Here is a 24,853-nt window from a genome sequence, read left to right on the forward strand (position 1 = left end):
TGTCGATAAGCATTGCACTAGGTGTGTGGCTTGTTTACAAGCCAAGTCTAGGGTGATGCCTCATGGGCTATACACACCCTTACCCATCCCATCTGCACCTTGGGTAGACATTAGTATGGACTTTGTCCTTGGGCTTCCTAGAACCCAAAGAGGTGTAGACTCTATCTTTGTGGTGGTGGATAGGTTTAGCAAGATGGCACACTTTATACCATGCCACAAGGTGGATGATGCTTCCCACATCTCAAAACTCTTTTTCAAGGAAGTTGTGAGACTCCATGGTTTGCCTAGGACCATTGTGTCAGATAGAGATGCTAAGTTCCTTAGCCACTTCTGGAAAACCTTATGGGCTAAGCTAGGAACTAAACTTCTTTTCTCTATCACTTGTCATCCACAAACTGATGGGCAAACAGAGGTAGTGAATAGGTCTTTATCCACCCTTTTAAGGGCTCTTCTGAAAGGCAACCATAAGTCTTGGGATGAGTATCTTCCTCATGTAGAATTTACCTACAACAGGGGGGTTCATAGAACCACCAAGCAGTCCCCTTTTGAGGTTGTCTATGGGTTCAATCCCCTAACACCGTTAGACCTCATTCCCTTCCCACTGGACACTTCTTTTATACATAAAGAAGGGGAATCTAGGTCAAAATTTGTAAAGAAGTTGCATGAGAGGGTTAAGAACCAAATAGAGAACCAAACAAAGGTGTATTCAACTAAAGGCAATAGAGGAAGAAAAGAGCTAGTTCTTAATGAGGGTGGCTGGGTTTGGCTCCATCTTAGGAAGGATAGATTCCCTACTAAAAGGAAATCCAAGCTTAGCCCTAGAGGGGATGGACCCAATCCTCCCTAGGAAGGGACCAATCACTAGAACCATGAGCAAGAGGCTCCAAGAAGATTGGGCTAGAGCTGCTGAAGAAGGCCCTAGGGTTCTCATGCAACTTAGGGTAGATTTCTGAGCCCATGGGCCAAGGTTGGGTCCAATTATCTTTGTACATATTAGACTAGGATGTCATTATATTTGGTCCTTGTATTTAGGGCTCCATATTGTAGGTAGGGTACCCTAGAAATATAGGATTTTTCAACCCTTGTATTTTTGGGCACCTAGACTAGTTTTTGTATTAGGGGTAGTTTTGTAATTTCACATGCACTAAGTGGATATTTGATGTGTGTGGTTGGAAATAAATTTAATTGAATTGGTAGAAGCCCAATCCAATTAAATTTTAGAGGGGGAGGTGAGCATTTGCTTACTACACCCCATTGCCACATCATATAGTCACACTTTGTGCATGTCCTTCATGCTTTTCATGTCTCATGACACCTAAGCACACTTAGTGGAGAATCTTGGAATTGATCTTGGATTAGTGGGCTGAACCATAACTAAAATTCACTAATCATAATTAGTGAAATTTTGGCTCCAAAGTTTGGCTCCACAAATTCAATTTCAAATTCAAGTGAAATTTGAATTTCCCTCCAATTTTGTGTGACACTTAGGCTATAAATAGAAGTCATGTGTGTGCATTTTTTTCAACTTTGATCATTTGAATATTTAATTCAGATTTCAGAGCTCTTTTTGAGCACAAAATTTCGTGCTCTTCTCTCCCTCTCCCTTCATTCATCTCCTTCTTCCTCCAAGCTTTTATCCATGGCCTCCTATGGTGGTGAGCTTCTTCTAGACTCATATTCTCCTTGAAGTGGCGTCTCCTCTCTCTCTTCCTTCTCCATTCCGCTGCCATTTATCTTCCAAGAAGCAAAGGAATCCATTGATGAAGAAGATCCTAGGCCTACAAGCTCTAATGGAGCTTGCATCAGGTACTTAGGAATGGACGCAAATGGAGGATAGGGTCACGACCGACCGATCGTCATCCCTTCCCGGTGCTGGACAAGCAGAGAATGTTGCTGCAAGGCAGCCCAGTAACCTTTGAATTCACAGTAATTATTACTATTGTTTGTTTTAAATAAGTAATCGATGCCTGATTCTAACTTAAGTAGGTTCGAGTAGGAAAACACTAACCTGTAAAGAGGGGGGGCATGGTTATGTTTCCCCCAAAAAAAAATGGCAGGTTAGCTCGCCTGGGCGAGCAACCCCTGCACTAAAATATAAAAAACGAGGGAGGGGAACGTTGTTGCACTCAAAAACTCCCCCCCCCCCCCTCATTCAAAAGACCCAAGCTCACGGGAACCACGAGAGCAGCAGCCCCCAAGCCTCCATTGTTGAGTTTTTGCTTCCCTTTTCACGCTTTAATTCACTCCCCGCAAGTAAGTGCGCTTTCCCTTGTTTATTTGGCTCTCCATTGATGTGTTTTGGTGTTTTAGTTGCTCATTTTTTGTAGAATTTGTGAAGAAATTCACATCTGAATCCATGTTTGTTTTGTTGAGTTAAGGGTTTGTGTGAGATGGCCCTAGGCTTATGTTGCATTTTGAAGCAATGGGGCATGCCACATTGCCCCCGTTCTCTTGCAATTTATGTCTAAACATGCGCCCACCAAGTGCTCGGTGAAATGCCCCAATGACATAGGAATGTGATTTTGAAAATTGGGATTGTGGGACTGTTTTGTATATATAGGGACAACATAGGGGATTCGAAATGGGTGCCCAAATGCAATTCCAAGCTTAGGAACCCAAGCTCTTAGCTTCAATGCAAGGGAACATACTTATGGCTAAGAACCTAAATTTTGGTTTTGGAAGTAGGAAGGCATGAAAATTAGGACTTGCTTGTGAGAGTTTTTACTCGAATTTGGGCTGCCCCATGAGGGGTACTTTGCACCTAGGTAGCATGGAAAATACTTTTCAATGGTATGTAAATATGTGTGTAAATATAGGTGGCATGGAAAACACCTTTTAATGGTGTGTATATATGTGAACATATGGCATGAAATTCTTTGCAAAGTGTGAATGAGTATCTTCCTAAATGAATATTGAGGTCGCTTCCTAAATGAATGTATGATGGCATGGAATTCCCTTTTTAAATGCAAGTATGTGCATGACGTAATTAGTTTTCCAATATGCATATAAATAAATGTGAGTGAAACAATGAAAATCTTATGATATGTGCTTCGAATATGTGTAGGTAGTTTGTGATAGCAAAATATTTAGGATGTGATTAGGTGTGAATTTTGACGCAGTGCCTTGAGCATGAGAATGTGTGTTCTTTTCAAAAATACATATATGTGTATGGTAACAAGAATGTGTTGGATGTCCTTGTACATTGACATAAATAGTAGGATATTTTACACATACCCACGTGCATAAATGTGTTACGTTAAACGTGTGCATGAGTTCGTTCTAAATCGGAGGGATTACAATGTCATTTTTGTGTTAAGATAAGCTTATCTTGTGAAAATAACTTCCCAAAATGTTTGTCTTTTTAGGAAATGGCCCCAAGGAAGCTTGCCTCAAAGAGATCCAGGAAAGACAAAGCGGCTGAAGGAACCAGTTCCGCTCCCGAATATGACAACCATTGTTTTAGGAGCGCTGAGCACCAGCAGCGCTTCGAGGCCATCAAAGGATGGTCATTCCTCTGGGAGAGATGCGTCCAGCTCAGAGACGACGAGTATACTGACTTCCAGGAAGAGATAGTTCGCCGGCGGTGGGCATCGCTGGTTACCCCCATGGCCAAGTTCGACCCAGACATAGTCCTCGAGTTTTATGCCAATGCTTGGCCTACAGAGGAGGGTGTGCGAGATATGCGATCTTGGGTGAGGGGTCAGTGGATCCCTTTCGATGCGGATGCCCTCAGCCAGTTCCTGGGATATCCTTTAGTGCTGGAGGAGGGCCAGGAGTGCGAGTATGGCCAAAGGAGGAATCGGGCCGATGGGTTTGATGAGGAGGCCATCACCCAGTTGCTGTGTATACCGGGGCAGGATTTTGCCCGGACTGCTGCCGGAAGACGGCTGCGAATCATGCGCACCAATATGACTACCCTGACTCAGGCATGGATGACGTTGCTGCTTAGCAACATCCTACCCAGCAGTCTTAATTCCGACCTCCCCTTGTCGAAGTGTCAACTGGTGTATACCATTTTGACACAGATGAGCGTTCATGTGGCTCAATTGATCGCTGATGCCATTTATCTATTTGCAGGTATGCCGCCTACCAGGCACCCTCTGGACTCAAATAAGTCCAACAGGGCCCTGGGATTTCCAGCTTTGATCACAGGACTCTGCCAGGCGTTCGAAGTCCCCGTCGCACCTAGTAAGGTGATTCGGCGACCCATCACTCGAGCTTTTATTAAGAAGTATTGCACGCAGAGACAGGCACAGGGTGGCGACCCTCAGGCCCCAGATGCACCGCCTCCACCTCCTCAGGCTGACCCAGCAGGCGGCCAACCACAGGGCGCACGTGCAGACCCATGACTCTCTATATCAGCTTAGCCTTAGCCTGCAGAGCCAGGGTTTTTCTTCTTTTCCATGCCTTACTCCAGATTAGTTCAAGGCAGAGGTCGCATGGCCCGGAGATTGGCCTGAGGCCCAGGCTGTAGAGGCACCCGCATAAACTCCCGGCAAGCCAGATGAGGCCCACGAGGATGAGGAGATGTCAGATTTGTTCGGCTTCTTGGGAGGGAGTGGAGCCACATGACTAGGAGATCCCCCAGATTCGTGTTCTTTTCAGTTTTATGTTCATTATTTGTCATTTTCATGTTATGTTATTTTATGAGACTAATGTTTGTTTTTGTTGTTTTGATTGTCTTTTGTTTTGCGCATACATTTTGTTTGGATTGTTGCATTAGTGCTTATTTCCTTATTGTCGATAATGTTTATTTGAAGTTCCGAAACCGCGTAGAGTTTCATTTAGGAACGTCGTCCTAAAAAACAAACAAGAAAAAGAAATAAACAAATGATAAAAAAGAAAAAAAGAAAATAAGTTTTCTAGCTGAAAAACCAACATGCTTTTGAAAAGAGATGACTTCCAACTTTTCTTTGAAAAAATTTCACTGGTCATAACCAGTTTTTGAAAAAATGTGTATACACCTGAAGGGTGAATGTTGTGAAAATTTTCCTGAACACCCAAAAAAATAGACTCGGATAAATGCACAAATTGATAAAAGAACATATTTTGGAAACATTGGGTTGACTTAAAATAGAGGAAATGAATCCTGAGTCCTAGCATCACATGACCATAAAAATTTGACACTTGAGTGTCCACATAGGTGCATGCATGACCAGTTTTGCATAAAATTTCCAAATCATCATGTTTGCATTCGTGTCATGGAAATAGTGTGGGGCATCCCTTTTATCCTTGAACCAAACCAAACCCTGACATGTGTCATGTCTATCCATTTTACAAGCCTTGAGCCAAAAATCCTAACTTACCATAAACTTTGACCCAGGGTGAGAATGTCAATCCTTACCCTCGGAAGAAAAAGAGTGGGAGAAAGCAAAAAAAGAAAAAAAGGAAAATTCCCAAATCAAAGAGTGGGAGGAAGAAAAGGAAGGAGAGAAAATTCCCGATCAGGGATCGAAGGAAAACAGAGGAAAGGTGCAAAAAGGTCGTTGGACTAGATGATATCTGAACAATACAAAATTGTCACCAAATAAACAAAAAGAAGGAAAGGAAACCACGACCTAAAGTGGTTTTCTCCCTTAGATTGCCAACCAAAATCTTGTGCGTTGGTGACTTGTTCGCCTCGCTTAAAACAAAAACAGAAAAGAAAAAGGCCAGAAAACATAGAGCCAAATTTCCCACCAAAAGAACCCAATTCCCAAGAAAAGTCCTATTGATCCATGATCGGCATGTAATCTTTGATTTGATAGGAAATGATTTCCAAAATCAAGTCATGACATATCTATGGTTCGAAATTAGGATGAAACACTTACCTGTGCGAGATTGATACACTTTGAGTGAGTTTCTTCTATTTTTGCTGAACCCAGTGTTTCCTCTAAATGGTCATTTAGAAACGAAATGCTAACATCCAAAATCTCATTTGAGGTTATGGGAGGATTTCATCAGCGTACTCCCCTTCCCCGGTAGACACATTGTTTTTCATCCGAAAGGCATATGTTGCTCTGATTAATTGGAAGTTTTCTCTCTTTACTAAAGCATGTTCGCATTTTAGTGAAGAAAACACTGAGACTATTTTTAGTCTCACAAGTTATCCAGAACTACGCAGGTCTGAATTCCTCATTTGAGGATATGTAGGAGCAAGAGCCTCGCTTTTGTCGGCCGCCCCACAATTTCTGTCATACTGACACTGGAGTCACGTGACATGCAGAGATACCCAAGTGGTTGTCCGCACTTTCCAGACTTTCTTTTGCTATCTGTAAGACAAAAAGCTTGATAGCATGCAAAGACTAACGTCGTCTTCTGCACCCTTCATCAATCGCGGCCCAACAAGCCCGTTGACACACGGAGATTTATGTCATCTTCCGCGCTCACAAGACCTATCATACTGACATTTGAGTCACGCTGACGGGCGGAAATACCAGAGTGGTTATCCGTATAAACATTCTTTTGCTATCTATAAGACAGAAAGCCTGATAGCATGCAGAGACTAACGTCATCTTTTGCACCCTTCGTCAATCGCAACCCAACGAGCCCGTTGACACGCGGAGATTTACGTCATCTTCCGCGCTCACAAGATCTGTCATACTGACACTTGAGTCACGCTGGCAGGCGGAGATACCCGAGTGGTTATCCGTATAAACTTTCTTTTGCAATCTCTAAGACTCAAAGCATGATAGCAAGCTGAGTGGGTAAATGCACAGATACATATTCTGCGCCCTTTATCATTCAGGAACAAACAAATTGAGTGGGTAAACACGCAGATACATATTCTGCACCCTTTATCATTCAGGAACAACAAGCTGAGTGGATAAACGTGCAGATACATATTCTGCGCCCTTTATCATTCAGGAACAACAAGCTGAGTGGGTAAACGCGTAGAAATAGATTTTGCGCCCTTTATCATTCAGATTTCACAAGTTGGGTGATAAACGCACAGAGACAAATTCTGCACCCTTTGTCATTCCGCACACCTTTTCGCCACCCAGGCTCGATCGTGTCCAGCAAAATGCAGAGACAAATTATGGTCATTCTACATTTTGTATCAACCGAGAGGAACAAGTTCGACAGTATCGGGATGATGTGTCGGTACTGATCATTTTCAGATTTTTGCAGGTTCCGCTGACAGGAAGGTTCACTGGCCGAAAGGTGTTTCGCTCGAACGAAATTAGTGTCTTATCTTTACTTCCCTTTTATCTCCAATAAAAGACAAGTAAAGAGGGGCAACTATCATACCCGAATTTCATCCGGGGACCTTTGCTTGGCGGCATGCAACTTTCATTTGACCATTTTGAGGTACTTGGCACCCATCGTTAGGCAATTCGTGAAGTTCCGTGACATGCCGGAACTCAAAAGGAAGCATCGTTGCACAATTCGTGAGGTTACGTAACATTCCGTAGGTCAAAAAGGGGATGATTATGTAATCCGCAAGATTCCGTAACATTACGGAAAGAAAACAAGTATCGTTACGAAATTCGTAAGTTTCTGTAACTTTACGGAAAAAGAATCACCAAAAAAAAGGGCAGGGGAGTGTATTTAGTAAAAGTGGGGGTGCAAATAGCAACCAGGCCCACTTGGGCCCTCCAGAAGATTCCTCCAGAAGGCGGTTGCTTCTGGAGGAAGTCACCTTGCTCGCCTGGGCGAGCTGGGTGGCAAGTATCTCCCCCATTTTCCTATAAATAGGGGGAGAAGTGAAGAGGAATTTCGTTCAGCCCTCCCGGTAATTCAAGAATCACTTGAAATTAGTGAAAAAAATTGGTTCCGTGAAGAAAATCCGAGCCGAGGCACTTCTGTAAGGTTTCCGTGGGGATTTTCGCGAAGATTTTCAAACGTTCTTCATTCGTTCTTCATCGTTCTTCGGTCTTCAACCAGCAAGTTCTCGAAACCGAACTTTTCAATTCATTCTATTTACCCTTAGTGGTCCTCATTTGTTTTTACGTGCTTTTATTCTCATTTCATTTACTTTCCGTACCCCCTTTTGACGTGCTTTAGTCATTTGCTTAAGTAATTTTCTCATCTAATAAAAAATAAAATAAATTTCCACCGATCGTTTGAATTGTAATATCCGTTAATTTCATTTAAAATGAAATCCGACCATTCGGTCATGTCGTAACCACGTTGGAAACCAAAAAGAGGTAAAATAATAATATAATAATCAAAAATATCTTTTAGTAAAATAAATAAATAAAAAATCAATCGGACGTTTCTCTTTGGGATTTTTCATTCTTAATTGAATCGACTAATAACCAAGGTGAAATTAAGGCTAAAATCAATTCATAAACCAAAAATTTTATCATCGCCTAAAAAAGGCCATTTTTAAAGGTCCAACGCCTTGAAATGGTCTTTTCCGCTTTTATTAGTTAAGTGTAGATTTGTAAAGGCCTAAAATCAACATGTAATTTTATTACCTCTTTCAAAAAATAAAAAGAACATTAAATGGTCCAATGCCTTAATGTCTTCTCTCTTTTCCAAAGAATCCAAAGTTTGTTTAACGGTCCAATGCCTTAAATGACCTTTCGTTCAATAAAAACATGTCTTGCAAAAAGGATAAAGACAACTTAACCAAACACTTTGTTCACAAAGAACTACGTAGATCTTATTTCCTTATCACAATTAAGGAATACGTAGGAGCAAGGGAAATACCCTCGTCGACCGCAAAAAGATAAAAAATATATAAATAAAGACGTAAAAGGGAACCTTAAAATTGAAGTCATGTTTGCACATTTAATTAAAGGCTGTCGTCTCTTATGAAGGACGTGTGGGGTGCTAATACCTTCCCCGTGCGTAAATACAACTCCCGAACCTTTCAGTTAAAGTTCGTAGACCACGTATTTTCCGATTTTTCCGACGTTTTCCTCAAATAAACGTTGTTGGCGACTCCGTGCGTATTCCTTTCTTGGAACACGCACCCGCAAGTCACGCGTCGCCCTTCCGCCGAAGGGTGGGTTGCGACACAAGGGAAACCCCCTTGTCGACCACAAAAAGATAAAAAATACAAAGGGCATAAAAAGACATAAAAAGCGTAAAAAAGGGAAGATAAAACAAATTGAAGTCGTATTTGCACACTTGATTAAAGGTTGTTGTCCCTTGTGACGGACGCGTGGGGTGCTAATACCTTCCCCATGCGTAAATACAACTCCCGAACCTTTCACACTTAAATTTCATAGACCACACCTTTTCCGGTTTTTCCGACGTTTTCCTCGAATATACGTTGGTGGCAACTCTGCGTGTTTTCCTTCCTTGGAAGATGCACTCGTGAATTTCACGTCGCCCTCTTGCCGAAGGGTAGGTTGCGACAGTTGGCGACTCCACTAGGGACCGTTGTTAGAGAGTTAGGCCAATCAATTAGTGTGTTTTCCTTACTATGACTTCCCTTTTGTTCTTTTTTCTTAGTCTTTTTTTTCTTATGTTCTTGTATATATAAACTCTTTTGGTGCTTTTAGTGTGTTTTAAAATGTATGCATGAGGTAAATATTTATTCATTTGATACACATAAACACCAACACTATTTGCACACACGGTGAGTTGAAAAGGGGCCCTATACCCGGGTCCATGGGATCATAAGGAGTAGAGGTGAATCTGTGGTCATGCTAGGTCTCCGACTTGCTTGATAACAGTGAACCCTCATCTAGAGTTTTTTTCTTTGATAAACGTATTGTTGTTAGTAGTCCCAACTGCCGCAATATGTTCTTCGAAGGGGATGATGCCTCTAGAAACCATCAAAAGAGATATGACCACCTTGGGAATTATCACTAAAAGCCCTTTTAGCTCCCTCCCATGTAGGTTCGTAAAATAGGGGCACGAAGCGAACACGATGCGCGCCATTTTTTACACTGCCATGCATGTAGTCCTAAATGTCGTGTACCCCTTGGATTATATTTGTTTGTGGATATTGTCGTACTATGTGCATCCCCGTGTTGTGCCTTTCGCATATGCATCATGCACAGGTTTCATCTTGATCCCTCACTTTGGCAAACCAACGGAGGGTCTGTGTCGCCTTCTTAAATACATACGTCGGGCGCCATGCTGCCTAAACGTTGTATCTAAGAAGGGAACAATTTCTCGGGCTCCCATATTGATAAAATTGCATCTGTGTCATATGCATTTCTTCATGCATTCATCCATTCCACCCATGATAGATGTCGGAGTTTTGATTCGCAGTGGGTTTTGTTTCGCTTTCGTAAAACATGGGGTCAAATCAAACGCCTTCGCTTAAAAAGAGGTTCTATCAAGTCAAGGTCAAGAGCCTAGGGATCATCAGTCTAAGAGAGTTAGGGCAATTGATGGGTCAGCTCCAGCAACAAGTGTTTCGCAAAGCTTACGGTAAAATCTGGGACCTAGCCATGGCAAAAGTCTCCACGGAGGCCATTGCATCCCTCGCCCAGTATTATGACTAGCCGTTGAGGTGCTTCACCTTTGGGGACTTCCAACTATCACCCGTGGTGGAAGAATTTGAAGAGATCCTAGGATGTCCTCTAGGGTGAAGGAAACCATACCTCTTCTCAGGATTCTATCCCTCTTTAGCTAGAATTTCTAAGATAGTTCAAATCTCGGCGCAGGAATTAGACCACAGAAAGCAAGTCAAAAATGGGGTGGTTGGAATACCGAGAAAATGTTTGGAGGAAAAAGCAAGAATCTTGGCAGGTAGAGGCGAATGGACCTCGTTCATACACATCCTCGCGCTTTTGATCTTCGGAGGAGTCTTCTTTCCAAATGTGGATGGGTTGGTGGACCTAGCAGCGATCAACGCTTTTCTCGCCTATCATGACCGCAAGGAAAGCCCGGTTGTCGCTATACTAGCCGATCTATATGACACCTTCGACTGAAGATGTGAGAAGAGCAGTACAAGGATTGTTTGCTGTACTCCGGCCCTCTATGTATGGTTGGTTTCACACCTTTTTTGCCAAGAGGTGAGGCATGCTTGCCCGCTAGAAAGCCACCGTTCATGCACAGAGAAAAGAGGGGTGAATTGGGACCGACTCTTAGCAAGAAAAGAATGAGCGTCTATCAACTAGTTCCCTCGATGGAAAGAAGGAAGAATCGCGATTCTTATTTCGTGCGGAGGATTTCCAAATGTTCCCTTGATGGGGACAAGGGGTTGCATAAGTTACAATGTCGTTCTTGCTATAAGACAACTTGGCTACCCTATGAGAGGGGCACCACTAGAGGAAGAGCTCGCACCTATTATTGCACAAGGTTTCAATAAGACCAACGTGGAGGCACTTCAGAAGGTCCGCAAGGCGTGGGAGATGGTACAAAAGAAGGACAAAGAACTCAGAGGCAGTAACAGCGGGCCCATCGGCGGCTACCGTAAGTGGTTGAAAGCTCACCTGCAAGGTTTGGATTAGCTCCCGAGTTTGAGAACCACTAAAGGGGGGGAAGTTGAGGCACCGGAGGAAGACGAAGAGGTGCAGGCCCTTAGCGCAGAACTCGAGCAAGCCCAAACAGTCAAAGAAAGGTTCAAATCAGCAACTCTTAAGATTCGAAAGGAGAACGCCGAACTGAGAGATGTAAATATAGCTACCACCAAGGCCTTGGAACAAGAGACCAAAAGGGCTCGTAGGGAAGAACATGACCGGAACAAATTCCAAGGGGCTCTGTGGGGCAGTAACAGGGAACTTAAGCTCCGGAGAGAGGAAAGGGACCAATCACGAGTAGACAGTTTGATCTTGAAGGATGAGTTGAAGGTTTACCTAAGGTCCAAGGGAAGCTTGTCTCAGCGTTTATGCGAGACAGAGACCAACATGTTAGCCATCGTCAGCAAGTACCAAGAAGAATTAAATCTAGCCACGGCCCACGAGCACAAAGTGGCGGACGAGTATGCCCGAGTGTACACGGAAAAGGAGGCTAGAGGAAGGGTGATCGACTCATTACATCAAGAGGCAACAATGTGGATGGACCGATTTGCTCTTACTTTGATAGACTTCCCAACTACGCCAAGTCCAAAGCAATGGCGGACACCTACTCCGCCCACGAGGAGATCCATGGACTTCTCAGCTATTATCAGTATATGATAGACTTAATGGCCCATATAATTAGAAACCGCTAGGAAGTTTGTATTGTTACTCAGATCTTGACTAGTTATAACTTTCTGAATAAAATGAGTTTATCCCGCGTTTTTACTCCAAAGATCAGTGCGAATCAAATCACTCCCGCATTTTATCTCTAGCATGCATTCATTTTTTCTTTACCTACTCCTCACGTTTGGTTGTTTTAGGAAAAACGCCATAACTAAAAGCGCCCCAAGGCATCCCTATCGCACCAGATCCAAATCTAGGACGATGGGTGACCAAGAGGAGATACAGGAACAGATGAAAGCCGACATGTCGGCTTTGAAAGAGCAAATGGCTTCCATGATGGATACCATGTTAGGAATGAGACAACTTATGGAGAATAACATGGCCACCGCTGTCGCTGTTAGTTCGGCTACCGAAGCAGACCCAACTCTCCCAACTACCGTGCACCATCCACTCCCAAACATGGTAGGACGAGAAAGAAGCACACTGGGGCACATCAGCAACCCCTATTTAGGATACAACCGAGTGGCTTACCCTTATAGATTACCACCTAATTACACGCCGCCAGTCATGCGTGATGACGCAGGTCATGTCCCTTCCCCCATCCTTGAAGGGGAGCCTCCTCAACAGTCGGACGATGTTCACGAGGATCATAGAGAGTATGCCCAAGGAGACATCGATTTCTACCCCCCGGTCCCCGTCGAGGGGCCGGCACCCAACACACTGCCTCAGCCCAACCTCACGGGAGAACCTCGAAACCTCCCAGCACAGCTAATATTCTTGTCCACAGAAGGACCGCCCCCGACAGTGGAAGAAAGAAGGAAACTCGATCTCATCGAAGAGAGATTGAGAGCTGTTGAAGGCTTTGACGACTATTCGTTCACAGACATGGCGGATCTTTGCTTAGTACCAGACGTCGTCATCTTCCCAAAATTCAAGGTACCTCATTTCGACAGGTACAAAGGGATGACTTGTCCTAAGAACCATCTCAAAATGTACTGTCGCAAGATGGGGGCATATTCTAGGGATGAAAAGTTGTTGATGCACTTTTTCCAAGATAGCTTGGCTAGAGCCGCGATCATTTGGTACACTAATTTGGAAGCTTCTCGCATCCGCACTGGGAAGGATCTGATTACTGCCTTCCTTAGGCAATATCAGTATAATTCTGATATGGCTCTCGATCGGACTTAGTTGCAGAATATGGTTAAAAAGGAAAGTGGGTCCTTTAAAGAGTACGCTCAGCGGTGGAGGGACCTGGCAGCACAAGTGGCCCCTCCCATGGTCGAAAGGGAAATGATTACCATAATGGTAGACACCTTGCCGATGTTTTACTATGAGAAATTAGTGGGCTACATGCCTTCCAGCTTCGCGGACTTGGTATTCGCCAGGGAAAGAATTGAAGTAGGTTTGAAGAGAAGGAAGTTCAATTATGTCTCCTCCACAAGTACCAACACTAGGAGGATCGGAGCAACTGGGGCAAAAAGGAAGAAAGGAGATACACATGTCGTCACTTCAGCGCCCGCATGGATCAAGCCACCGCAGACCTCTCACGGTACCCATCAGTACGCGTAACATCACCCGAGCTTCTCAGCTCGTGCCGGGGACTCTCCTAACTCAGCACCCATACAAGCTAGGGCGCCCACGCCCATCCAGAGGGAGGCCCCCCAAGTTCCGGCTCCAACCCCGACTCGCCCGGCCGGCAATGCCCACTTTGGCGCCGGTTCCAAGCGATAAGGAACTTTCCCCCGAGGCCAACTCCAGAATTCACCCCAATCCCAATGACGTACGAAGACCTCTTGCCGTCCCTCATCGCCAACCAGATGGTTGTGATATCTCCCGGGAAGATCTACCAGCCTCCTTTCCCAAAGTGGTATGACCCTGACGCAACCTGCGCATACCATGGGAAAACCCCGGGCCACTCCACCGAACGTTGTCTGGCCCTTAAATACAAGGTCCAACATTTGATAGACGTCTGATGGCTGACGTTTCAAGAGGACCAGCCCAACATGAAAACGAACCCGCTCGCTAATCATGGAGGGGGAGTAGTTAATGTCGTCAAGTCGGGTAGGCCACGCATTGTTCAAGCCTTTGAAGGACGTGACGACCCCCAGGAGGTTTATCTACGAGGCCCTACAAAAGGGGGGCATAACAGATGATAGACCGAGGCCGGCTCGAAGTCGGCGATGAGGGGAGCAAAGAGTAGCATATATGTATGCAGTCCGTAGATGAGGGAAGTTTTGGAAAGCCTAAGCCTTTGGTGGTATATTTCACCAGAGACGCAGCTCCCCAAACGCCCCGATACCCCTCGGTAGTTAAACCTATTTCGTTTTCATACCAAAACAGCCATGCAGTTCCGTGGAGGTATGTGCCTCCAAGCGAAAGGAAGGAAGAAGCCACCGACATCAGCTCATTGTCAGCCAAGGTAACTAATATCACGGGGCTGAGCGGCGTGACCCGCAGCGGTCGCGTGTTCGCACCCCCTGACCTACCGACACAACCCGCAAATGTTAAAGGGAAGGCAAAGATAGCGGAAGAACAAAATGACAAAATGATCCCCACTCCGAATGAGAATATTCCAGTGAAAGGTCTTTCGGAGAAAAAGGATGGATGTGGCAAGAAAGAAGTATTGCTAGAGGAGGCAGGCGAGTTCCTCCGCATTATTCAACAAAGCGAGTTCAAGATCATTGAGCAGCTCAACAAAACGCCGGCCAGAGTCTCTCTTTTGGAACTGCTCATGAGCTCTGAGCCTCATCGGGCTTTGCTAGTAAAGGTCTTGAACGAAGCTCATGTAGTCCAAGACATCTCCATAGAAGGCTTTGGAGGACTCGTCAATAACATCACCGCCAACAGCTATCTCGCCTTTGCTGAAGAGGAAATCCCTGTCGAGGGAAGAGGGCATAACAGGGTTTTGCATGTGTAAGTCAAATGCATGGACCACGTCGTGGCCAAGGTACTCATCGATAATGGTTCCAGTTTAAACGTAATGCCCAAAAGCACGTTGGAGAAATTGCCGTTTAACGCTTCCCATCTAAGGCCAAGTTCCATGTTGGTCTGTGCCTTCGATGGCAGCCGCCGAGAGGTGAGGGGAGAGATCGACCTCCCTTTACAGATAGGCCCCCATACTTGTCAGGTTACCTTCCAAGTAATGGATATTAACCCGACTTACAACTGTCTTTTGGGATGCCCGTGGATCCACTCGGTGGGAGTCGTTCCCTCTACACTCCACCAAAAACTGAAGTTCATAGTGGAGGGACATTTGGTCATTGTATCAGGGGAGGAAGACATCTTGGTAAGTTGACCGTCCTCTATGCCATATGTGGAAGCCGCGGAGGAGTCATTGCAAACAGTCTTCCAATCTTTTGAGGTAGTAAGCATTGCCTCCGTAGATTCCCTCTCTGGGCAACCTTGCCTATCCGATACGGCAATGATGGTGGCCCGGGTGATGTTGGGGAATGGCTACGAGCTTGGAATGGGTTTAGGCAAGAACAACGGCGGCAGAACCAGCCTGGTAAGCACCAGAGGAAACAGCGGGAAGTTTGGATTAGGCTATAAACCCACACAAGCAGACATAAGGAAAAGTGTCGCGGGAAGGAAGAGCAGAAGCCAAGGTTCACAATTGGGACGACAAGTCAAAGGGGGCCTGCCCTGCCACATCAGTAGGAGCTTTATAAGTGCAGGTCTAGGACACGAAGGCCAAGTCATTGCGATATGTGAGGATGACTCTCCGAGTGGGTTGGATTTGGTACGACCATGCCCTCCTGGAGGAGCGCCCAGACATTTACGCGACAAGCATAATGTAACCCTTTGTGGCTTTTTTAAACTCTACGGTTGGGCCTAGGCTTTAGAGTTTCCTTTTGTTAAGGTATTATATCTTTTGTTCCTGAATTTATAATATAAAGATCTTTCTTCATCTGTTCCTGCACCTCTACCCATTCTCATTCATTTGCATGTTTATTTCTTTACACTTAAAACGCAAGATCCGACGACGAGTCCCTCGAAGGTACTAATACCTGGGACCCGACCATCGATTTCAAGTAAGAAGCGGGTCAGACGGAGAGTGAAGAGGATGAGGATGTGGGACTTCCCTCGGAGTTGGAGAAGATAGTCGCCCATGAGGACCAAGAGATTTGGCCTCATCAAGAAGAGACGGAACTAGTGAACTTAGGAACCGGCAGTGGGAAAAAGGAAGTAAAGATAGGCACGGGTATGGCCGCACCCATCCGTGAAGAATTGATGGCCCTGCTAAAAAACTACCAAGACATCTTTGCCTGGTCATACCAAGATATGCCTGGTTTGAGTTCTGACATCTTACAGCACAGATTACCTCTAAATCCTGAGTGTTCCCCGGTAAAACAAAAGCTGAGGAGGATGAAGCCCAATACGTCCTTGAAAATAAAAGAAGAGGTAAAGAAACAATTTGACGCTGGTTTTTTGGCTGTTGCTCGGTACCCAGAATGGGTTGCCAATATTGTACCTATCCCTAACAAGGATGGGAAGGTACGAATGTGCGTAGATTATTGAGACCTGAATCGAGCCAGTCCCAAGGACAATTTTCCTCTGCCGCACATCGATATCCTTGTGGACAATACGACCAATTTTGCTCTGTTTTCCTTCATGGATGGGTTCTCCGGTTACAATCAGATAAAGATGGCGCCAGAGGATATGGAAAAGACTACCTTCGTCACCCTGTGGGGGACGTTCTGCTATAAGGTGATGTCCTTTGGGATCAAGAATGCTGGGGCAACTTATCAATGGGCTATGGTGGCCTTGTTCCACGATATGATGCACCGAGAAATCGAGGTCTATGTGGACGACATTATTGCCAAGTCTAAGATCGAGGAGGAACACCTTGTCAACTTGTGGAAGTTGTTCGAAAGGCTTAGGAAATATCGATTGAGGTTAAACCCCGCTAAGTGCACCTTCAGGGTCAAGTCAGGGAAATTACTAGGTTTCATCGTAAGCCAGAAAGGGATACAGGTGGACCCCGAAAAGGTGAAAGCCATCCTTGAGATGCCAGAACCACGTACCGAGAGGTAGGTCTGAGGTTTCCTGGGGCGTTTGAACTACATTGCCAGATTCATATCACAGCTCACCGCTATCTATGAGCCGTTGTTCAAACTCTTATGCAAAAACCAATCTGTCCGCTGGAACGAGGATTGTCAAGAGGCGTTTGGAAGGATCAAATAGTGTCTCATGAACCCTCCCGTGCTTATGCTGTCAGTACCCGGAAGACCTCTCATCTTGTATATGACGATTTTGGACGAGTCGATGGGATGTATGCTGGGGCAACATGACGAGTCTGGGAAAAGAGAGCACGCTGTCTACTACTTGAGTAAGAAGTTCACGGCCTGTGAAATGAACTACTCCCTGCTCGAAAGAACGTGTTGTGCTTTAGTCTGGGCGTCCCACCGTCTAAGACAATACATGTTGAGCCATACCACCTGGTTGATATCCAAGATGGACCTGGTTAAGTACATCTTTGAGAAGCCTGCTCTCACAGGGTGGATCGCCCGGTGGCAGGTTTTGCTATCTGAGTTTGATATAGTCTACGTCACCCAAAAGGTGATAAAAGGAAGCGCCTTGGCAGATTATTTGGCTTAGCAGCCTCTCAATGACTATCAACCCATGCATCCCAAGTTCCCGGATGAGGACATCATGGCCTTGTTTGAGGAAAAGCTAGATGAGGACCGAGACAAGTGGATCGTGTGGTTTGATGGAGCGTCAAACGTTCTAGGCCATGGCGTTGGTGCAGTATTGGTCTCTCCGGAAAATCAATGTATACCTTTCACAGCCAGGCTGGGGTTCGACTGCACCAACAACATGGCTGAGTATGAAGCGTGCGCCCTAGCCGTCTTGGCAGCAATTGACTCCAATGTCAAGCTACTCAAGGGGTACGGGGACTCAGCACTGGTGATTCACCAGCTGAGAGGGGAATGGGAAACTAGAGACCACAAGTTGATACCCTACCAAGCCTATATCAAGGAATTGGCTGGTTTCTTTGATGAGATCTCCTTCCATCATGTTCCCCGAGAGGAAAATCAAATGGCAGATGCGCTTGCCACTTTAGCGTCCATGTTCCAGCTAACACTGCATGGGGACCTACCGTACATTGAGTTCAGGTGTCGTGGCAAACCCGCACATTGTTGTCTGGTGGAAGAGGAACAGGACGGTAAGCCTTGGTATTTTGATATCAAGCGATACGTTGAAAGCAAAGAGTACCCACCAGAGGCTTCCGACAACAACAAAAGGACATTGAGGAGATTGGCGGCCGGCTTCTTCAGGAGCGGAAGCATACTATACAAGAGAAACCATGACATGGTTCTGCTATGTTGTGTGAACGCTAAGGAAGCAGAAAACATCCTAGGGGAAGTCCATGAGGGCTCTTTTGGTACGCACGCTAATGGGCACGTCATGGCTAGAAAGATCTTAAGTGCGGGTTACTATTGGCTCACCATGGAGAGCGATTGCTGTCTCCATGTGAGGAAATGTCACAAATGCCAGACATTCGCAGACAATGTCAACGCTCCGCCCTTGCCTCTGAATGTCTTGGCCGCACCGTGGCTGTTTTCCATGTGGGGAATAGATGTGATTGGGGCCATAGAGCCCAAAGCTGCAAATGGAATAGAGGTTGTGCTACCGTTTGAGGTGGAAGTCCCGTCATTAAGAATCTTGGTGGAATCCGGATTAAAGGAATCGGAATGGGCCCAAGCACATTTCGATTAGCTTAATCTCATAGAAGGCAAGCGTTTGGCCACCATGAGTCATGGGCGTTTATATCATAAACGAGTGAAGAACGCTTTTGACAAGAAGGTACGTACGCGCCGGTTCGGCGAAGGAGACTTGGTGTTGAAGAAAGTCTCCCAAGCTCTAAAAGACAACAGAGGGAAGTGGGCCCCAAACTACGAAGGGCCTTTCGTTGTAAAAAGGGCTTTCTCCGGAGGGGCCCTGGTACTCACCAACATGGATGGCGAGAAGCTACCTTCACCCGTGAACTCCGATGTTGTCAAGAAATACTACGCTTAGGATCTGAAGCAATTGACGAAGTTGCTGCATGTTCTTTTATTTTTTTGTGTCCTTCTTGGTTTCCCCCAGGGATTCCTGTCCTCTGTATTTTTCTCATCGCAGTCTTTTAAAAGAAAAGAACATGGGATTGAGGTTCCGGTCCTCACTTTGTGCTTTAAACTATGTCCAGAATTTGATAACCTGAGCCTTTTTGCTCATTCCATGGGATGCCCCAAGCGCTTGATTGAAACTGAACCTGACCAGCTTTCACTAAAAAGATTATTGCATTTGAAAACGCTCATGCATACGCATACGCATGCATATTGGTTATCTTATGATAGGAGCAGAATCATCTTAGGCGATGGTCAAATACCGGGCCAAATCCAAAGACTGAGACGAATCGAGGTAAACAGTAACGCAACCACAGTTTGTTGCGCAATATCGTTTCCTGCTTTCAGGTACTTAGGGATGAACGCAAGTAGATGCTAGGCCCATGATCGATGGATCGTCGTCCCACACCCAGCTCCGGACAAGCGGGAAGCACAGCTGGGAGGCAGCCTAGTATCCTTTAAATTCCCAGTTATTATTATTGTTGTATCTTTAAGGTAATAGTCGGATGCCTAATCTACCCTAAAGGGGGGGTTCGAGTAAGTGAACGCCAACCCATAGAGAGTGCATACCTGTGTCTTCCCTAAAAGAAAAGAATATATATATATATATATATATATATATATATATATATATATATATATATATATATATATATATATATATATATATATATATATATATATATATATATATATATATATATATATATATATATATAGGGTTAGCTCGCCTGGGCGAGCATCCCTGCACCTAGAAACATAAAAACGAGGGGAGGGGGAGTTTCTCTCCACCCAAAACTCCCCTCCCTCATTCAAAAAATGCAACACCCATGGGTTTTGCAGATTTTTGCCCCTAGGCCACCATTTTTGCGCTTTTGCTTCCATTTTTAGTGTCTTTGGTCACTCCATACAAGTAAGTGCACTACCCTTTGGTTTCTAGCTTTCCATTGATGCCTTTTGTGCTTTGAATGGTACATAATTTGACCAATTCCATGTGACAATTTGGGGCGACTTTATGCTTTGTTTCTTTGAATTGAGGGATTGTAGAAGATGGCCATAGGCCTAGGTTGTGTTCTGAGATGATGGGGCAAGCCACATTGCCCCATTCCCTTGTTGTTGGTACCCAAAAGTGCGCCCACCAAGTGCTCGGTGAAATGCCTCAATGGTATTTTCGCCTAAGTTTGTAAAAATGGCTTTTAGATTGGATTTGTGTATGTATGATTACCATTTTTTGTATACGGACAGCTTGCGAGAATTAGGATAAATGCCAAAACATGACTTAGGCTTAGGGGGCCCAAGCTTTTGTTTGTTGAAATACAAGAAGGCATGATGAGTGAGAGCATGTTGGTGAGGTTGCCCCTTAAGGCCAGCACTTGGTTTGGGCTGCACCATGTTTTCCTTGTGCCTAGATAGTGTGAAAATGTCGTTCACCATGTACATGTGTATGTTGAATAGGTAGCTAAATGCTTTGCAAATGTGCATATATGTTGAAAATGGCACGAAAATGTGTCTCAAAGTAGGAACATATGATATGAAATTGCTTTTCAAGAATGTGAATGAGTAGTACAAAAATTACTTTCCCAATGAAGGTGCGATATGAATTTGTTTTCAAATGAGTGTAAGCATGTGCGAATATAACATGAAGTTGCCTCTCAAATGTATGAACATGTATGTGAATGAAATGTGAACATATAGCAAAAAGAATGGGGTAGGTGGGTAGCAAAAGCCTTGGAAAATATGTATGGATAGTTTGACACGTAGCGTAAGGAAATTATTTGCCAAAAAAAATAGGTGCATCTTGTAGGGTGTCGTTCATCAAGAGAAAGATAGGTATAAATATATGAATATCCTTAGAGAACCCACACATTAACGTGTAAGCATTCCTTTCAAAATTCATATGGATGTTCATGCTTTGTTGGAAAAGGGTACGTTGTTTGGCTTGATCTGGCTTTCGTTTTGATTAAGTTTTTCTTAAACTAACTTTCTAAACGATTTTGTAGGAAATGGCTCCGAAGAAACTCTCCACGAAGAGGTCTAGAAGAGACGCCGCAGCGGAAGGGTCCAATGCCACCCCCGAGTTTGATAGTCATCGTTTCCAGAGCGCTGAGCACCAGCAGCGCTTCGAGGCCATCAAAGGATGGTCATTCCACAGAGAGAGGCATGTCCAACTCAGGGAGGATGAGTATACGGACTTTCAGGAGGAGATAGCTCACAGATGTTGGACGTCGCTGGTGACTCCCATGGCTAAGTTTGACCCTGAGACAGTCCTAGAGTTCTATGCTAATACTTGGCCCACAGAGGAGGGAGTGCGAGACATGCATTCATGGGTGAGGGGTCAGTCGATTCCCTTTGATGCAGATGCCCTCAGCCAGTTCCTGGGTGACCCGCTAGTTTTGGAGGAAGGCCAGCAATGTGAGTTTAGCCAGAGGAGGAACAGGGCCGACGGGTTCAATGAGGAGGCCATTGCCCAGCTGTTATGCACACCGGGGCAGGATTTCGCCCGAACCGCTGCAGGGAGGCGGGTGCAGATCATGCGCACTAGCATGACCACTTTGACCCAGACGTGGATAACACTGCTGCTCAGCAATGTCTTGCCTAGCGATCATAACTCCGATCTCCCTCTGCCTAAGTACCAGTTGTTGTATGCCATCCTGACGTGGGCCAGGTGATTGCTAACGCCATCTATTTGTTTGCAGGTATGCCACCAACCAGGCACCCTCTGGACCCAGATAAGTCTAACAGGGCCTTGGGGTTTCCGGCTTTGATCACGGGCCTCTGCTAGTCATTCGGGGTTCCCGTCACCCCCAGTAAAGTGATCCGACCGCCGATCACCCGGGCCTTCATCGAGAAGTACTGCACGCCTAGGCAGGCGCAGGGTGATGCACATCAGGCCGCAGATGCATCGCCACCACCTCGGCAGGCTGATCCCGCTGGATCACTAGGCATGGAGCATTATCTACAGCACTAGGTTCGCCAGTAGGCAGCCAACCACCGTGGGCAGGTGCAGATACATGAGTGTCTCTACCGATTCAGCCTTAGTCAGCAGGGGTAGGGTTCCGCTCCTTTTGCATGCCCTACTCCGAAGCAGTTTGGGGCTGAGGTCGCATGGCCCAGAGATTGCCCCGAGGACTAGGCAGGGGAGGAGCCTACAGGATCCCCCGGTGAGGCAGAGGAGGCCCGTATGGATGAAGATATGACCGACTTGCTCGGTTTCTTGGGAGGAAGCGGAGTCACGTGACCGAGGTCACTGTACTTTTGTTATTGACATTATTGTTTTCTGTTATTGTACTTTTGTTATTGACATTACTGTTTTCTGTTATTGTTTATATGGTTACTAACGATGTTGTTCTTATTTTTTTTTCTGTTAGAATTTGGCGTTATGGCTCTCAGTTCTTTCGTCACTATTTTTTATTGCAGCTTAACATTACGTGTTTTTTCGTTTACCTTGTGGTTAGGCGTGAATAGGTAGTGTGCGCCCTCGTCTGCACGACCTATTCAAAGAGAAAAAGAAAAAAGAAAAAAAAAGTGGGGGAAATAAACAAATGATAATAACTTAAAAAGGGAAAGAAACATGGGGGAGAGAAAATATATCTTTCGGCTAAAAAGCCAGCACGTTTTTTAAATGAAATAACTTCTAGCTTTTCTTTGAAAAAAGGATTCGCTGATCATAACCAGTTTTTGAAAAAAAATGTGTATGCACCTGAAGGGTGAATGCTCTGAAAATTTTCCCGAACACCCAAAATGGACTCGGATGAATGCATAAATTGATAAAGGAGAATATTTTGAAAACACTAGGTTGACTTAAATAGGAAAAATGAATCCTGAGCCCTAGTGTCACGTGGCCATAAAAACTTGATGCTTAAGTGTCCACATGGGTGCGTGCATGACCAGTTTTGCATAAAATTTCCAAATCATCATTGTTGCGTGTGTGTCATGGAAATAATATGGGACATCCCTTTTATCCCTGAACCGCTGGCCAAACTCACGCCCTGACATATATCATGTCCAGCCATTCTACAAGCCTTGAGCCAAAATCCCAACTTACCATAAACCTTGACCCAGGGTGAGAATGTCCATCCTTGCTCTCGGAAGAAAATAAAAAAAGGAAAAAAGGAGAAAAGGAGAAAATTCCCAATCAAAGAGTGGGAGAAAGCAAAAAAAAGAAGAAAGAAAATTCCCGATCAAGGATCAGAAGAAAACAGAAGAAATATGCAGAAAGGTCTTTGGAACAGACAACATCTGAACAATACAGAATTGTCACCAAGTAAACAAAAAAGAAAGGAAACCACGACCTAAAGTGGTCCTCTCCCTTTGGTTGCCAACCAAAATCCTGTGCGTCGGTGACTTGTTCGCCTCACACTAAACAAAAACAGAAAAGGAAAAGGCCAAAAACACTCAAAGCCAAATTTCCCACCAAGAAAAAAAACCATTCCCAAGAAAAAGTCCTATGGATCCATGATCACGCATGTAATCTTTGATTTGATAGGAAATGATTTGCAAAATCAAGTCATGACACACTTACCTGTGTGAGATTGATACACTTTGAGTGATTTCCTTCTATTTTTGTTGGACCCAGTGTTTCCTCTAAATGGTCATTTAGAAACGAAATGCTAACATCCAAAATCTCATTTATGGTTATGAGAAAATTTCATCAGCATACTCTCCTTCCCCGATAGTGAAGAAAATGTTACTCTGATCAGTTGGATGTTTTGTCTCTTTACTAAAGCATGTTCGCATTTTAGTGAAGAAAACACCGAGACTAGTTTTGTCTCACAACTATCCAGAACTACGTAGGTCTGAGTTCCTCATCACAAATTGAGGATACATAGGTGTCGCAACCTACCCTTCGGCGGGAGGGCGACGCGTGACTCGCGGGATGCGTGTTCCACAAAAGGAATATGCGCGGAGTCGCCACCAACCTTTATTTGAGGAAAACATTGGAAAAACCAGAAAAGACGCGATCTACGAACTTTTAAGTGAAAGGTTCGGGAGTTGTATTTACGCACGGGGAAGGTATTAGCACCCCACACGTCCGTCACAGGGGACGACAGCCTTTAATCGAATGTGCCAACATGACTTTGATTTTTATGTTCCCTTTTATGTCCTTATATCCTTTATACCCTTTTTATATTTTTCTCTTTTTGTGGTCGACAAGGGTGTTTCCCTTTGCTCCTACGTATTCCTCAATTTGCGATGAGGAAATCAGACCTACGTAGTTCTTTCCTATCAAGTGATTCTCTTTCTACTTAAGAGGTGATCATTTTAAGGCGTTGGACCTTAAAAATGACCCATTTTACTTAGTAAAAAATTGAAATTACAAACTTCAAAAACCTATTTTTGTGGACGAGCTTGACTAGGCGAGTTGATTTTAGCCTTAGTTTCACCTTAGTTATTAGTCAATTCAATTAAGAATGAGAAATCCCAAAGAGAAAATGTCCGATTGATTTTCCGCTTTATTTTATTAAAAGGTATATTTTTGTTATTATATTATTATTTTATCTCTTTTTGATTTCCAACGTGGTTACGGCACGACCGAACGGTCGGAATTCATTTTAACCGAAGTTAACGGATAATACAATTCAAACGTTCGGTGGAAATTTATTTTATTTTTAGGTTAAGCGAGAAATGACTTAAATAAAATGGCTTAAGCACGTCAAAAGGGGGTATAAAAAGTAAATGAAATGAGAATAAAAATACACGAAACACAATGTGGACCACCACGGGTACATA

This window comes from Glycine max, chromosome 9 (assembly GCF_000004515.6).
Source record: "Glycine max cultivar Williams 82 chromosome 9, Glycine_max_v4.0, whole genome shotgun sequence".
NCBI classification, from domain to species: domain Eukaryota; kingdom Viridiplantae; phylum Streptophyta; class Magnoliopsida; order Fabales; family Fabaceae; genus Glycine; species Glycine max.